This window comes from Notothenia coriiceps, unplaced genomic scaffold (genome assembly GCF_000735185.1).
Source record: "Notothenia coriiceps isolate Sejong01 unplaced genomic scaffold, NC01 NC01_scaffold00030626, whole genome shotgun sequence".
NCBI classification, from domain to species: Eukaryota; Metazoa; Chordata; class Actinopteri; order Perciformes; family Nototheniidae; genus Notothenia; species Notothenia coriiceps.
In genome coordinates this window covers 25,646-44,385 of record NW_011363327.1, presented here as the reverse complement: position 1 = coordinate 44,385, position 18,740 = coordinate 25,646, and the positions used below count along the sequence as shown (strand labels likewise).

The following is an 18,740-nucleotide window of genomic DNA, read 5'->3' as shown; positions in this document are numbered from 1 at the left end:
AAGGGCCTCAAATACACTGCTTTAAAGACGTTTTCAATTTGAGGGTACCATACTGATGTATTTACTAGAAACAGGAAAATAAACATGAGGGGAAATGCGAATTACAACAAAATAATTAGTTGACAGCAAACTGTCTTTACCAATGGACATATTTCAAAATGGCAATAAACATAGAAGTAAATATGCACTCTTTTGAAAATAAAAATAACACATAAGATAAGTGCAATAGGGGCTTTTACACAGTTTAAAATGGCCGTAGTTCCTAATAGCTGTGGGCATATTTCTCTTTCTGTGCCTGATGCTAAATGGAAGTATTTTATACAAACTTTAGTTTTTGTTTATACAGCTATACCAGGGATCAGAAGCACCTTTTTATTAGATACAGTGTTTTCAAGTCTCATAAAGTGATGCACTCTGAGTGTTATACATTGTATTTTTTAATGACCCTCATAGGGAGGTGTTGTCTCTGTTGTACTGTATTAGGTTTAGCTGTTGTTGTGTATGTTCCCTCTAGGTCAGCGCCTGCAGTAGGGCTTTTGCTGTAAATTATTTTTAATGGGATGTTGAGGCCACTCAAATGGCATTACAACACAAATCCCTAAAAAGTCTGGTAAATGTAATGCTGCTTTGACCGTGTGGAATATATGGCAAATGGGTGTTGGCTATTTTAAACCACATGATATAAAATCCTATAACACTAGTGTACCATGGGTAAAATGACAAATACAGTTACTACAGACAAATATCAGTTTTCTATCTTCAAAATCATGTATATGGAAAGTCTGGATGCTCTTTGTGTTCTGGTGCTTTGGAGGGTATGGTTGCTATCATCGTTCAATTTACAACGTTTTCTCGTTAAACGGCATATTTAAGGAGTGATATTCCAGAAGGGAAGGATATCTCTGGTTCCATACTAGTCATTCTTTAGATTGCTTCAACACACAATAGGCTATTAGCAGTAGGAGCCGGTTAATTTTGTTCTCAAATTCCAGTCATTAGGTTGTTCTGCGGCTGCATTTCCTCCTGATCTTTTAGCTCTCTGTTCCCTCTAAAAAGAAACCGGTTGATTAATGACTGCTAGTGATTACTCTGCAGCTAGAAACAAGAACAAAAAGGCAATACAAAGGGATTTCTAATTGTGTTTCAACTACGAGTCCCTAGACAGGGAGTTAAGAGGTTCTCCATACAGTATGTAGGGCAGATCAGTGGGCACAACCACAGGCAAATAATACAAGATAACCTACCTGGAGTCAGCTGTCTTACCGATATGTGCAACATGCCAAAAAATGCATGCGTGCATCAATTCCTACACATACTGTAGGCATGGCTGACACACAAACACCTACCAACACATACTCATCCTCTTATTGCTCTCCTAGGGAATGGCCTTATCCGCTTACAGCACTCCAATGGGAAGAGTGCAGGGAATTAGAGGAGGGGGAGACAAACAGACAGACATAAGAGGCAGAAGGATGGTGATGGTAGTAAAGGGAGGTAGAAATAAGGATACCAAAGTAAATGCATATATCTGTCCTTCTTTAAGTTTGTGTGCTTATGAATCTGTGTTTGCGGTTTCATGCGTATTGATGAGATGTACTGCGGGATTAATCCGACCGTTACGTCAGCCTAATGGCTCAGCATACTCAAATACACATCCACACACACCAAACAAATAATCCTTTTAACAGTCGTTGTCATAGTAATCCACACAGGAATATAAAGGGTTCCCTTATTGTTGTTTTCTTCACATTGTTGAGATGCACTAATGTAAGTGTAACAGTAGTTTACTTGTATTTTTTTTTTTAAAGATAGTAGACATAAATGAATGAACACTGACAACAAAGAACTCACCAGGTCCCAAATTACCTCTGATGTTTGCTCTCAGTACTCTGTATTCCCTCCGACTGTTTCCATTTCCACACTTGACTCTATGTCTCCCCACTTTATTGCTATAATCAGCAGCAGCTTTTCAATCTATTTCTCTCTTCTGTGCAATACATTTACTTGCCATCCATCACAGGAGTAAAAGGCTATCTGTAAAGAATTGCCCTGCCCTCTCCTCTATACCTGGACAGGAAATTAATTGACCCTTTTTAGCTCTGACTCTGAACCAGTCAAAGATAATTAAGAGAAATATGAACTGTGATCTATTCAAAAGCGGACCCCTAGTGGAACAAAGGATGTGAATATGGAAAAATGTATGCTTTCAAGTGCTCTGTCAGATACTTTATTTTAAAATAGTGTTACTGTTTTTGTATTAGCAGCATGAGAGCAATGGAGAAACGGGATTGCATGACACATGCCGAGAGAAAGAATGCAACTAATCACGAGTATTTCAATAACTGTTCTCCTTGCTCTTAAAATTCAGTTTTTAAAAGTCACCTCTTCTTGGTGTGATAAAAAATATGCTTTTATCTATTCATCACATCAGACGATTTGTTCTGTTGCCTAATGTGTTAATGGGTCACAGCAAGAAGTGGGTCGTCAAATGAAATATTAACAGAAAATGGGTTGCCTTGGCTGGCTTGAAAATATACTGAGATGTACTGGCTTGGGATGATTCATTGTTCAGTTCACAATGAACAGAGACATGCAGTGGAAAAGTGGAAAGGTAAAGTCTGGCAGAACATCAAGCACGTAGGCACTCGAGAAGCTCAGTCCTTAGTGTCTGTCCGAACAAATACAAACACAACATACAGAATCACTCTATATCTAAGTAGCTTGTCCCCCATTGTATAGGATTTGTGAAATTGGCTACCAAAAGACGCATTTGATAGAACATACAGAGCAAACTGAACACAACAGATTTGATACAAAATGTCTGTATAGGCTCCTACAGTAGATTGTCATGAAATGGTGTTGGCCTACTTCCCAGCAGCTTCCTTCTTTATACCTTGATGATAGACTTAACATCCAAAAGCTTATTAGCCTTTTAGGTCCCCTTCTTTTTTAGCATGCAACGATGACATATACTTTCTGGATATGTAGTCTTCAATGTAAGGTGGCTAAACCTTTAGTTTACCCATGAGATGGGATTTCAGAGGCAGAAAGAAGTGGGGGAGGTGAAACAGAGGTTCATAGCCTGCCAATTCAATTCCCCTCAGGAAAGTTGCTGCACGACTGAATGGATGATCTGTCAATGACTGTATCCTTGGTGTGCGGGTTCAATCTTTCTATCAGAAACTTGGTTGACTGATTGTTCTACTCCTGCTTCTGTTCGATTGATCTCTAATCTACTGCAGTGTGTCTTGTGTCTACTGAGGATGTCATTCACAATAGGTTGGAGAAGAAGTCTAGGGCCATTTGGCTATATGTACCCTCGGTTCTGTTTTGATGAGCCACATAATTGCTTTTAATGGACAGTTAATGTTCCCAAGTGATCCACAGTTTAGGCTTTATTTCAAGTAATCAAGGATAATGCAAAACAGGGCAGCACATTATGCTATACATGGAGAAACATGACAAATGAAGCAACGACAAAGACGGTAACAGTAGTTCATTCCTGTTGTGCATTTTTTAAATGTGCAAAAACAATGGTGAATTTTCTGGGTCAATGGATCATACGGGATGCAATTTCATACGTAGATTAAAACATGGTAGCTTTTATTTATTACCCTCACTCTCGAAATCTACTAATGTCATTCCACAGTATCTACTTAGCTCTTAACATCCTGACAGCTTAGTCTTTGTTGAATATGTTGATCAAGATAAGGTTAATCAGGGTAATCCACCTTTAATAATGAGACAGAACTAATGAGCTATATACGTTATGCAGGGACATTTCACTGTTAATTACCTTTGCAATGATTTCAAACTGATGACATGGATTGCATATGTCATTTTAAATATCTGCACGCCATTAAATCTATTTGTTTAGCAGCTATTTATCCTGAATGTGTTTGTGTCAACATGTACACACTACTTCGACTGCATGAAGTTAGCAGTTTAGGATGTCCTCCCCCGACTCCGGCAAGCACATATACAAAACGCTGTCACCCATTTGTCTCGGTCTCCCTCACTTTCCCTCTCTTCCGGTGAGCTCAGTGAGACGGGTGTGATGTGCGCCGCATCACAGCCCCCGCACAGCTTGTTACTATAGCAACACAGGAGACAGAGAACAAGACAATTATAGAAAGACAGAGATGGAGTGAGAATGTGTGTGATGGAGAGAAAGTTTGCATGGGGGGGATCAGGATGTTTAATTTGTGCACCGTACACATGCCTCCATCTGTTTCCCGTTACTATCATTGAGGACATTTCCCAATATTCCATGGATATCCATTGGGTTATTAAGGTCACCGATTGAAAGCTTAAGCTGATTTTTCAATGTAGACACATGAATAATTTGGCACACTATTCTGTTACTACAATTGCTTCCATCTAGAGTCCGGGGAAAGTCTTTGAGTTCTTTAGGACAGCGTTAACAAATTGTGAGGTTAAACGAGATCCGAATATACTGTAGTCTGTGCCACACATTATTAAACATTTACTGTATATAAATGAATCCAGTGTGGAGACTTTATAGAATAAAACATCCTGTAAATGCAGACTTTCAATACAATCTCAAAAGCACAAGGAGTGCAGCAAACCCTCACCTGGTAGAGAGCGTTCACCGTGTGTCACTCCTGCAGAGTCCCTGCTGCAGCGCCCTGGGTTTGATCCCTGCTGGGCTCCTACAGCTGCATGCTCCCCCCCCCTCTCACCTGATTATCCTGTTTCTTTCCTCGCTAACACCAGCCAAAAATCAGAAATACTGAAAAACACAAGTTAAAAAAAAAAGGGTCGGGGGATTGTTAATAAATACAAACAAAATGAAAGCAAAGGTGTATCAGAAGATCAGTCGACAAACATTGCCTCCAGAGAAAAGCTATTAAAATGTGTTGCTAATAAAAAATACTAACAATAACATTTCTAAAGTAATAAAGTTTCTTACCAATGCAGCATAAAGCTTTTATGTGGGAAAATCCATTGCTGACATTGATGAGTTTAAGCAAACCACATTATTGAGCATGCGCTAACACCAGAGACACACTATGGCCAAAGAGATTGATTTCCACAGAAAATACATTGCTCCCCAGACAGCAGAGTGTACTAACATTAACTGTGTTAATTAGGACACACAGAGGACAAGCAGCATTTTCTACTATCCTCTATGCGCTCAGAGTATAAACAGATTCAAGAATAATATTTCCCAGTGCTGAAAGAATACCCAGCTACTGTGGTTTAAAGCTGTGAGAAGTGGATCAGTGCTGTGGGTGAAAAGGCAAACAAAACCACTAAATCTGTACATTATATCTTTACCTGCCATTACAGTAAAAACCCATGTCTAACGATACCCTTGTAAATTCATGTGTTTGTACACAGATGTATGATGTATATTAGCTTATATGTAATATACTGTATCCTGACTAAAAAAATGTATCTAGTATGTTACATCTGATTCAGTAGCTATTTATTCATCGATCAATCAATATTATATATACATAATTATGTATCATATAAGTTGTCTCAATGATTTACTCCCTTTTTTAATGCAAATAAGCCACATACAAACGCCGGAAGGGTTTAGGAGCGGGAGAAAAAGAGTAGAGTGCTGCTTGAGATATATGTGGTACCAATGAGATGTGTGAATGTCATTCAAATCCAAACGAACATGCAGCTAATTTACCGTAGATCTGTCTAGTTATCTCTTTTTCTTTCCTTCGACACATACACTCTCAGGATTCTGTGGGCGATAATCTGGATGTCTCGTTACCGGGCATTATCTGCACCTCTCCTCGCTAATCTCTGCTGTCAAACAGACAGCGTGTGTGTGTGCGTGCGTGTGTGTGCGTGCGTGTGTGCGCGTGCGTGCGTGTGTGCGTGCGTGCGTGTGTGTGCGTGCGTGTGTGTATGTGTGCAGCCCAGCAGTATAATTATTGCCGTTGTGTAAAGCAGGGAATAGTGACTGCTGCTTTTAAGCTGCCGGTCCGTCATTAGGGTTACACAAGATGGTCCATTAATGCCTGTGTGTGTGTGCATGAGTGAAGAGAAGAGTGTGTGGTAATAATATACTTGGCATTGGAGATTGTTGTCTTAAATGTCCATGGCCTGTGATGGCCTGTTGCGGTTCATCTCATTTAGCTGCTGCTTTGGTCCAAAGTGACTTGCAACAAGTGCAATCAACCAATGTTGATGAACTCAGGAAAGCAAGAGACCTGCAATTGCATTGAATAAGCCTGGTGCGCTAGTTTGAAATAGACCAAACCATAAGTAGAGCATTTATCATTATTAATCTTTCTTAATTTCTTAAATTAAGTTCTTTTTTTGAATTTGTTATCCAAGTTTAGTTGAAACCGGTAGGTTCTCAGTCTTTACAGTGATGGAAGATGAATTTCAGCAGTATATAGTGTGTATTGGTTTAATATTAATGCCATATAAACATTTTTATAGTATTTATAATATAATAACTATAGTTATGATTTTTGGTTGTGTGTCATATTAGCGTAGGTTCATAACGGGTCGCTGTAATCATTCCTTGTGTCCTGACTAGTCATCATTTACACTGAATGGAAATGTCTATGCCAAATAACGACACAGCTTAACTTCGACTCTCACCTCTCAGTCTGGTCCCGGACGTTGCCTTTGAAGTCAGTTAAACGACTTGGCTCTGGCACAGTGGTCTTAGGATGTAGAAACTGAGAAATTGGAGGAGTGCTGAGAGGAAAGTAAGATGATGTAGAGCAGGTTGGAAAAGCAGAGACGTAAAGAGGATCAGGGAGCGAGAGACCAAAAGGCCACCGTGGTGATAAAGATGAAGCAGAAATAAGAGGGAGAGAGTAATGTTACATTGGTGGTATAATACCTGAGAAGGTGATATTACATTGTCCGCTGTGCTGAATATGAGAGTTGACACTTTTATGTGTGGAGCAATAAAAAGTGATGAGGCCAGACTGGGAGGAAGAGGCAGAATATACAGCTTCTATCTCTCTATAACTCTCCACCCACTGACATTATTCCTCCATTTCTCTTGCCTTGTGTTTCTCTCTCTCTCTCTCTCTCTCTCCACTCTCTCCATTTTTCTCCACCTTGTAAAGAAACACAGATACAAAACACTGCCTTCTTCCGTTTGATCCACCCTTCTGTCAGTCATTGTATCTCCGCCCCTAGAGATGATATCTGTGCCACTTCGTCCTCACTCTCTTGTCTCTCTCAATCTTGTCTTATCTCTGTGGATTTAGTTGACTTGAACCTCTCCACTCTGGGTGTTTTTCTCACGCTCTTCAGAGTCTGCTGTTTGCTGTTTCGTTCCTTTTTGCCATTTCATTTGACTTTTTTTATTCAACCTTTATTTAACCAGGAAGGTCTCATTGGGATAACAAAAATCTCTTTTTCAGGAGATTCCTGGCCATGATAGGAAGCAGCACAGTTAAAAACACATTAAAAACAAAAACTGAGAACATAATGGTCACAATCCGATCGTCATCTTAAAAAGCATCTACAGACAGAGTTGTCTGCTTCTCGGTCATTAAGAAGTACTTTAAAATTGGTTAGAGAGACCAGCTCTCTGAGTTTCAGTTCATGTTGCACCTGGTTCCAAGCAAATGGAGCAGCGCTACTGAATGCCCTTTTCCCCAGCTCAAAGTTGTTTTAGGGACAGTTAGCGGAAACCAGTCCTCAGAACAAAGCCGATGTGTTCCTGTACTATTCTGACGGATGTAAATCTGAAAATAAAGCTGGAGAGCACCAAGAAAAGCCTATGGGTGTGCCAAAGCTTTTGTCTACGGGTGGTCAGAGCAGACCATCGAATCCAAGCATACAAGCCGCAATGGTGATGAAGGGTTTTAAGGTTTGTAATGAACCTCAATGCCTGTAGAAGACGTATTAACATAAACCACATCACCATGGTCCAGCACCGACATAAATGTTGCAGCAAAACATTTCTTTGGCCTCGAGAGAGAACAAGACTAGTTTCTAAAGTAGAAACCTAATTCAGTTGTCATTTGTATTTAACCTGCTGTTGAATGTGGGGCTTAAGAGACAGATAATTGTCATCCTCACTGCTTTCAATGTTTTAATTTAAATGTTGAACTATATTTGTTGTCCATATAGGAGAGACAAGTCAAAACATACTTTTCATTTCACTCCCATACTCACACACATGCACACTATTCAACAGATACGATTTGTTGCTGAACCAATGTATGAGAATGTATTTGTGTGTCTTCTAAATATACTTTAGAGTGTGTGTGTGTGTATGTGTGACTCTCACGGTTAGCTGCGCCCAGACAAAGACCCCAGCTGGAGTCGAATAATGTCTGTTATCTGCACTCATCCATCTTTCTTTCCTTGTCCGCACTCCTATCTCATTCTCTACCTCCCCACCTAAAGTTATTTTCACTCTTCATCTCCCTCTCTATTCCTCCTCATGTCACTGCTTTTTTATTTGATCCAATAGTACCTCTGTTGGTAGAGGGAAAATACAAATGGACAATTGGTTTTTGTTCTCATTTACCATGCATCACAGTCAGTCAGTCACAACTTAAATTAAATTCAAGCTGTATGTTGTTCAGCTTACAGTAGAACAAAGCTCTGCCAATATACAAATGGAAATGCAAGGTCCACTTCACTAAAGTGTTCATGCCCTCTACAACACATTCCTATTATACTGTAATATACAGTGAATAGAAATACAAAGCAAACACCAATTTATTGTAATCACATGATTATTTATATTTCAAAGAAGACTATTAAATGTGCTTTTAACATTACATATGGATGTGTTTTTGTGGAGGTGGGATGTTAGCATTGACATTTTAAAGTGCTCATCCACTTTACAAATGCAATGATTGATTTAAGTGTCAACAAAGTCATTCATTTAAAGTGTTTCACTAAACTGCAAACTGTGTATATGAATAAGAGACCAATGCCATGCTTTTTGCACATGAGGCATACATTGTTTCCAATTATTCAGTAGGTAGAGACTTTGTGATATGCCTTTTGGAAGAAAGTGTAATACAGATATTCTCCTTCCTCTTACAGACATCAGTGCTTTTTTTACCCTCTTTCTCTTTCCTTTTTAGAATCTGTATTTGTTGAAGCCATGGCTAATTACTATTTTTAACTGGCCTTCTAACCCTGCCTCCTTCTACCTTACTCTACCCCCCACTTACATTGATTCCAAGTAGATTTGTGCAGCAATGAAAACAAATTGAATTGGATATTTGCCAATGTTTTGCCTCCACAACGGCATGTGATCATATGGACTTAACATTAACGTCTTCCAACAACTTCTGTTACAATTAAATACTTCTCAATTGCTTTAAACATTGATAGAAATGACATTTAGTCCAACAAGTGAGAGTGAGTTTGAACAGGCCCTGAAGGTCAATACACATTGTTGATGTTAGCATTCTAAAAATGGAGCTGGGAAATACATATCATTTCTCTTCATTAGGGAAAAGACTTTGTCTGTTTCTGTCACGACTTATTCTGTCTCCTCGTCCCTCCCTCTCCAAGTAACCTTCTCTGAGCTATAGTTCGTGTCAATGTGTCGGTACAGAATAAAAAAAGGATATGAATAGATTGTCTGACTACCGCTTTTTGATTTGTGCATGTATTAGAAAAAGGGGGACAACAGTAATTCAGATGAGGCTCTGTAGATCCAGTTTTTCTACTGTATTTTACATCTCCACCTGCCCTTCTCACAGTCAATCTTTATTGAATATGTTGGTGTCTTGGTAACTTTTGCTTTAAATTCTCCCTGTATACTGCCTCGACAGTTGTGATTGTGTCCCCCATATCAAATCAGAGTCTGTTTCTGAAGCCCAGGGGACATCAGCAGGGTTGCCAAGATCTGAAATACACTCTATGCTTAAACTAGCCTGGACAGAGAGTGTGTGAATGAAGTTAGAAGAAGCAAAGAGTGTGTACGTCTATCTGTGTGACTTATCTACACAGACAACTGAGCCAGTAAAGCCATATCTAAGGTTTAAAAGGCTTTTTGTTGAACTATAATTTGGAAAAAGGGTCACTTCGAGGCTATTTAAAGTGTCAACATTAGGGTCAAGATGGAAACTGTGAGGAAAATAAAATATTTTCATAGTAATACTAATGCTGTGACAGTAGGGTTGAAATGCAAATGTACAGTTGTGGTGATTTATACATTAAATGCTTATTTTTGTTGAAACGTTCCACATCCTTTAAAGATCTTTTGCATGTGTTTGTGTATCTGTGTGTGACATTAATCCATTCCTATTTCTCCCAGACATTTGGGTTTCTAAATTGTAGTGACGATTTTCCAATGCAGTTATGGTTCTGTGTAAGATTAAGAAATGGTCTGGAAAATAAATAGCAAGTTCAACGAACCTTTAAATGAAAGCCACAGATGGAACAGATAGCAAGTAATGAATAGATTGAGAATGCACAGCGACAAGACCTTAGGGGAGAAATATATAAAAGAGGAAATAAGCGTGAGAGAAATAGATAAAGACAGATGTATGAAGTGGAAGACATTTGGAGAGAAGGAAAAAAAGAGGATCCTGACGTGGGGAGAAACCGGAAAGAGATGAGAGGTGAGGCACTGTCAGAAAAAATAGAGACCGAGGTTAATGAAGTGTGGCATGGATAGATGAGTAAAAGTGAACCTGCTGCCAAGGTAAGCAGGCGTGGGCTGTTCTGCCGTGTGTGTGTGTGTGTGCGCGTGTTATTGAATGATGGGCGTGTAAAGTGGTCCGATCACTCAGATAATTACACAGTTGGGTACACACACGGACACAGGCCCTGCATCCATCTCACTCAAAGACACACACACACACACACACACACACACACACACACACGGACACACACACGGACACACACACACGGACACAGACACAGATCCACTGTCTGTGTGAATGACCGTCCTGACATTTGGCTAAATTAGTTTTGCTGTTGNTTACGTTACGTTACGTTACGTTACGTTACGTTACGTTACGTTACGTTACGTTTACGTTTACGTTACGTTACGTTACGTTACGTTACGTTACGTTACGTTACGTTACGTTACTTACTACTACTACTACTACTACTACTACTACTACACACACACACACACACACACACACACACACACACACACACACACACACACACACACACACACGGACACGGACACACAGTATCAGAGTTTAGATCCACTGTCTGTGTGAATGACCGTCCTGACATTTGGCTAAATTAGTTTTGCTGTTGTCATTGTGAACTTTGACCTCCGTTAGATTGAGGATATTTAAAGATGAGGTGTTCTGGTTGAAGTCTGGCAGGCATTTTCTTTTCAAATTACATCTTGCAAAAAAAAAGTCAAAGATCAGATTTTTCCTAAAGCCTCACTAAAAAGCCACCCACACGTTGATGGATTGCATATGGCTTAGCCCCTCATGTGACTCACACTTCATAGACAATGAAAAACATAAAGCATGTCTTTGACAAGGTGTGCCATGTAGCCAAAATTGTTACTGGATTTGCTTTCTAAATCCAGAAGCCATTATTTAAAAATATAACATGCATTATTTCATCATAACATGCAACTTTGTGAGGTGTCTTAGCCTAAATGTCCTCTGGGAGAAACAACCCACTACATGATGAAAATCCAGGGCACTGATGCTCCTTTTCACCATCCATCAGAGGGGAGGGGCTGAATGAGGTAACTCTTATATCCCAACTAGTGAGTGCTTGCCTTTATAAATTGAGACTGCATAGGATTAGTAAAAAGCACACCCTACTAGTGTTTTGCATAACAGTCTGCTGCAGATTACTTTGTGATGACACAAATGGACAGTTGTTGCTACAGTATGTTGTTGTGTTCAGGGAGCCTTCATCTACTTATGAGAGATGCATTTTTAATGCATTAAACCACTAAATACACACTTTTTTTTGTGGGACGACTGTTTGTTTGTTGTTCCGAGTTAGAATTTTGACAGCAGAGATTATGTATGTGCAGCTGTTGTGATGCCAACACTTTTTGTTTTTGATGTCCAAAGACATCCGTAGCAGCTTACATTTTCTTTCTTGAATCGTTCCTGCTTTGCCAGATTGTAAACGTCTATCTGTGAGTGACCTGTGTTCTCTTTCCCCACCTGCGTTGTCTGCCACAGTAATTATTGTTGTCAGGTTAGGTTGGTGGACTGCTGGTGCGTTTGTGTATGTTCGTGTGCAGTATGTATGGTTGTAAGCAGCAGATGCTCATCTAGAATCTCTGCCAGGTTGCCATGGCAGCTAGTGAGTGGGTGGGTTGGGGTCGGGTGGCACGATGTTATTGAACTCAGACATTAATTACTAAATTGACCTATTGACAGCACAGCTTCAGATCAGATTCAAAAATGTTGCCTTATTCTCCCCAGCCTAACCAATCTCTCCACAACAGTGATTACACAACTATCCAGATATGTACCCTGATATAACAAGGCTGGGATTGAAATGCATGCCTCCACTCTCACATCAAACCTGTATTGTGACAAAGCACAGCACGACTGAGGTCAAAGTGAAACAATAACGCAAATGAACATTTATTTTAAGCTGTAAATACCCAAACAATGTGGTTCATTCACAGATCATCAAATCAATTTAATTCAGATGAAATACTCCAAAGGGTTATCCCTGTTAAGCTGTAGGCGATGTAATAATACAGTGAGCTCTTGTTTTTGTTCTGTTTACAACACACGGCTCATGCTTTGATACTTTTAACTGTGGCCTTTACCATGTTTACCTTTTTCTCCTAATGATCACACGTTTTTCTATATGTTTCATTTGAAAAGAAATTCAGATATTTTTTAAAACTCTTTTCAATGATAAACCAAATCACCTTGTGAGCAGAAGTAGATTCTAATCTCCTTAAAACACAAGAGAATCAGAATACCTTAGTCCCACAGAGGGGAAATGTACGTCTAAAGATTAATAAAAGATACGAGTTCCATGAATGCTCCGACTCCAAAATATATGGCTCCATCGATTCCCTTCATCTTAACGCGACAGCCCATCTGAAACAGATTTGGAAAGAGGAAATTGGTGTCCCAATACCCGACAGCCGTCAAGACCATATCTTCCTCTGCGTGTTAGGCATGGTCTCAAGCAGTAAAACGTTTTGGTTTTTTTCAAATACAAATGCTGAATTTGGAAAAAACGTATCCAATTACCAGTGATAATTTCAATACTTGCACGCTAGTTCAGGTCCTGTCCAAAAGTGAATGCTTTTCGGTTGTCAAATATGTAACACACTTGGAAAAGTTTATGGTATGAACCTTAATCCCAATCCTTTTACTGCCCACAACACACAACTTTCCTTCTAAAAAAATCACCATGTACTGGCTTTAGAAGTCTATTACTTTAATGCCCCCTTTAAATGAAATGCCCTTTTCATAAATGTTAGCTAAAGGACATCCTAAATCCCTAAATCCCCAAAATCTGAAAGCCCTACATTGAATATTTGAATAAGGCCAGCCTTTAACCGGATAAAAACTAGATGCTTTTTTTATTTATTTTCCTTTTTTATACACAAATTATTCTCAATTTTCAATGTATCTATTTAATTAATAATAATTATAATTTGTATTTTACTTTCTATCTGTTGTGAGTATGTGGATGGGAGGGGTTATGGGGTATGTGATGGTTGCGTTGGAGTTAATAGAAGTGAGTGTGGGTGTGTATTTGGTTTATGTTTTTGTCATTTTGCTGATGTTTGGGGTACAATCAATAAAAATATTTCAGAATGAAGAGTTGTGCTGGAAAGGTTCTTGCAATAAATACAAGAACATTCGAGCTATTTATATATTTCTTTCACTGTTTGCTCACCCTCAGCTAGGCAACTGCCCTATTTGGTTTGGATATGCGTGTATACAGCTTTAAGAAATCCATTGTTTAGTTCATATACTGTCTAAACATGTGTATGTTAAAGACTGTTTTAGTTAAGATTGTACATGCCATGTTTCACAAAACTAAAGGGTAAAACATCATTTGTACTTGTTGTAAATTTGCATTCTACAAAGCAACCAAGGTTAACGGTAGCAGACGGAGCAAATGGAAGTAGATTTTCTGTAGATGGACGGAGCTGAAGCAAGGGTATGAATGCTTGAGTTAAAAATATTACCAACTTGAATGAACTCTTGCATTTTATCTAAGTATTGTTGAACGGAGACATACAGGAAGGATTGGGAAGATTATCAGAGTTTTATCAATTTACCCGGAAATTGAGTTTCGGGTGAAGTAGGATCTCAGTCTGAGCTGAAACACACAGGGTTACTTCTTGTCCTCTCAGCTGCAGACTGTCAGGAAACTCATCCAGTCCTTTGTCAAAAGAGCAAATTAAGAACAAAATCTGTTTTGATTCTTAAGGCAACTTTCTTGATTTCTTTGAGAGACAAAGAGAGAATTTATAATGTTCACCACAACGCTCTGCTTCTACTTTGCACTGCTCCCATAAGTCATTGATAGTGTGATCTATTGTTCAGCTCTAATGACACGTTTTTGATTGCATCTTTGTCTGGTTGTGATGATAGCTGGTTGAACTCAATTGCAACTGTTACAAATCTTAAACAAAGGGGAAGACATCAGATAATATAGTAATGAGTTTCAAGATGCATCAAATATATGTTTGTTGAGGGCTTTTTAGTTTTTCTGTTATCAATAATCACTGGTTGACTTTTGCTGGAACTCAGAGTAAAAAACATTCGGCTTGGGGCAAATTTCACCACCAGGAAAGAACGAAGGGACAATTAATAATCATTTGCAAATGAGTTCCACTTTCTATTTATACTTTAAATGAACAGAATGGAAAGGAAATGGCCTCAGGCCTCAGTGTCTAGAATTGGTTCGTAAAGTTCTGCTTTAGGTAGTGCATTGGCCTACAATATTGGCATACTGTACTATTATGCAAATAGCATTTCCAATATTGGTAGAGACAGGCCATCTGAAGTTAATTGAATAGTGAATAGAAAAAGTGTGTGTGTGTGTGTGTGTGTGTGTGTGTGTGTGTGTGTGTGTGTGTGTGTGTGTGTGTGTGTGTGTGTGTGTGTGTGTGTGTGTGTGTGTGTGTGTGTGTGTGTGTGTGTGTGTGGGATGGAAACCATGGTAACAGCCTTGCTCTCTTAGACATGTGGAGAGACAGACAGACAGACAGAGAGTACGAGAGATACAACGAGGATGTTATTAATGATAGTGGTATTGATCAAAAATAGAATGAGTGTTTGATTAGCCTGGATGACACACACTCACCTAGACAACCATCCCCCCCTTACACACACATAGATGCACAAACAAACTCTCATTGCACTCTCTTAAAAATGTATACATTGAGCCTGAGGCTTCCTCTAGAGCCATCTTCTAGCAGCAACATCGCCTACATACTTGCATACTATAAATGTCGATCAGTGAACATCCGTGTGTATCTTTGATGCACTTTCTAGTTATACAGAGGACTTGATAATTTTGTGGTTGGAGGAACATGGCTTCAAAATCGGGTGGGAGGAATTAATTTGTCATACTTTATCAGTGACTGCGTTTTGGGCTTGTGTCAATCACTGCCAATCACATTAGCCCCTCTCATCCCTTTTAAATCTGCCCACCAGGATTTACTGACGCTTTGGAATTGAACAGTCCAGTCTCCTAAGAGGATACTAATATCCTCTAAAGAGCAGGTTATTTGCATTTAGGTTAACTACTTAAATCATAGTTTTGGGATTCGCTGAAAGACTGCTCACCATGTTTTTCCATACTTCAGCAATTAGAAATCCTTCATTTGTCCTTCAGCAGGTAAACTAATAGCAGCACAAGTAGACTTAGATAAACATAAATAAAATCATATAGGTTCAAACAAATAAGTACACTGACAAATGGGAAAAAATAAGTTAAAGTATATTCTTTTCTTTAAAGTCAACATAGATAATGAAGGAGCCTGGAACGTAACAAATTGTAAATAAAGTGTTCCATGATAAAGCATTAGGATTTCATACTAAAGGGCTTTAGTTTGTACGGAAGAGGATTAGAGCCACATGATTATTTTTTTGGGAGGATTTGAAAAAAAATATTATTTTTGGGAGAAAAAAAAATCTGACTTTGAAGTCAGAATTCTGAGAAAAAAGTCAGAATTCTGAGATTAAAGTCAGAATTCTGACTTTTTTCTCCCAAAAAATATTATGTTTTTTTGTTCTGAGGAAAAAGTCATAATTCTGAGATTAAAGTCATAATTCTGATTAAAAAAAGTCAGAATTCTGAATTTTTTCGTAGCACATTTTTTTTTTAATGTGGCCCTAATCCTCTTCCGTAAATTTGAAACACTTTACTTGAGGTAAAATAATTTTGTGGTACAATTACAGAAATAAAGACCTAAAGCATTGTGTTCAGCCTCGAGAACAAGATTTTAGTTTTTGAAAGATGGTAACATTCAACTCCTACTGTGTCTCACCGCCTACTATGACAAATGACACCAAACGTGAGAACACTACACCATTGCATAGCATTTTCATGGTGTTCAAATAGAAACATTTTCCTACATCAGTGATCCCTGCTTTTTTCCAGCGTATTCCAGGACATTCAGCAATGAGTATTCAATAAAAACAGAGTTCATCTCATTTTTAAATCTCACTTTAATTACGCCCTAGGAAACTAATCTGAGATCATGAGAACAGTTTTTGATTTTCATGTTACCAAACAATAAACATGTTTCAATTATAAAATAATGATGTGGTTTTCAAAAGAAAGTGGATGTTTATTTGTGTTGGTCCATCATGTGTGGGAGTTACAGTGCTGATTGTGAAGTGATAAAAATCTGATTTTCTATTTGTGTTAGACAGAGAACAGACATGTCCGTGATTTGTACTGGGAGCTTACGATTTATTAAATACTTATATTTGACCAGACAGGATCTTTTAGTGGGAGTGAAGCCATTTGGTCAGACAGTAAGGTCACATTTGCTCATTTGAATTAGTGACAACTTTCTAGAAATACATTTAGACTTTCAGGTGATGATTATTGCAGGTGTTTTTGTGTGTGTTTGTTGCTCACATGTCACACTTGTCGTTCTGCTTTTGATGAGTTTCATGTGTGATCTGCTGGGAAAATTGCCAAACAGGTGAAAAGCTAAATAATTATAGGTAAAAGAAAGTAAAATGCTCCAAAATCATAACAACAAAATATAAATGCAACACAAGAGAGATAAACATAGTGTGCATGTGTTTGGATTATCATATATTTGTGAATGTCTACAAAGGAACAAACATGAAAACAAACAGTAAGAAATGAGAATAAATATATTGGTTGATGGATGCAGTGGAATGTCAGAGTTGGAGGAATGGATGTATAAAAAAGAGCGAAGGGGCTCAAGGGAGACATGAATGTGTTAATGAGAGGTTGAAAGAGACGGATGTGGAGAGAAAACAAAATAAGAAATCTATCAACACAGGAAGTGCTGATCAATGATTGTTTGATTTTGGATCGGTTTTCACTGCCTCACTCATCAATCTCTTTGATTTTTATGTCTTCATTTTTCTCTCACTACTGTGTTTCTCACTCTTCCACCCGCTTTGTCTCCGTCAATACAACACTTTGTTAAACACAGGAGCAAATAGCCTACTCAAGTAAAGACATCAAATGCTGTTTGTTTTCCCCTCAGGGGAGCTACTTATTGATCCATTATGAGGACATGTGGTGATAGCACTTTGTCGCTCTGCATGGGACGCGTCCTCTGCATGACACCAGACCTGAACAACGGTCAATGGTTTGAGCATCAATAGGTATTGCTAAAAGTTTAAAACAAGTCAGAACTATTTCAAGCCCTATGGATTTTTTTTCTAATCTACAAGACTTATTTTTCATGAAGATGGCTTTATCTCATGGCTTTCTGTTATCCAGTTATTACCAGTCCAACATATTTAAATCTCTCTGGTCATGACTCTGGTGAAAAGTAAAAAATCTAAGTTATTCTTTATAGAGCCTGCCTTTCAATTTTCTCAATAAACAGATCATTTACTGGAGGTCCTTCAATGTGTCTGAACATTGAAGACTTCTGTGACACATTGACGTAATTATAGGAAACCCTGGATGTGCTAATAATTCAAACAGCCAAATTCAACAAACTGTTATTGAAATACTTATTAATGCTACAGCCAAAGGGCCAACCCCAAATCTTCTTAGCTCGCGTCCTCTTCACATGAAAAATCCCTAATGTCTAATTATGACTCATCGCAACGGGTCCTGGTTGTAAATGTGTGGGAGTTATCATCAAGCCAATCAACAAGTGATTCAGTCACTTTGAAAGGCTCACAGAGGTAACATTAGACAGTAATAGATAATGAAAAAACATATTAGAGGAATTTCACAACATTTTTCCTTTTAGAATTATATTTTGACCACTTAGAGTGCATAACTTATACTTTTTTTAACTAAATAAATGAACTCATTTCTTAACATGTCTGTGCCCAATAAAGTAGCGTTTTCTCACGTATCTGTGGCAACAAGCTTTGTCGACAGAACCACTGCAAAATCCCAATCCGCTACCACTTAACAAATGTGACACCACACCATCACACCCGCATTTCATACAGGCGTTATCTATCCTGTAATGGATAGCCATCTAGAAATGCTTCCACCATGATTTATGACAACTGCTTAGAGGCAGAGGGTGACGAGAAGAACGACATAAATACAAATAAAAAGGTAGACACAAATGGAAAGCTGTTCACACACACACACACACACACACACACACACACACACACACACACACACACACA

The 18,740-nt window shown here is 38.5% G+C and overlaps 1 protein-coding gene across 1 annotated transcript in view; it reads left to right on the top strand.

Annotated features, from left to right (window-relative positions):
• The window catches only part of LOC104959637 (metabotropic glutamate receptor 5-like), a 59,379-nt gene that overhangs the window by 18,068 nt on the left and 22,571 nt on the right, over positions 1-18,740 (top strand). The gene's annotated exons all lie outside the window — the stretch shown is intronic.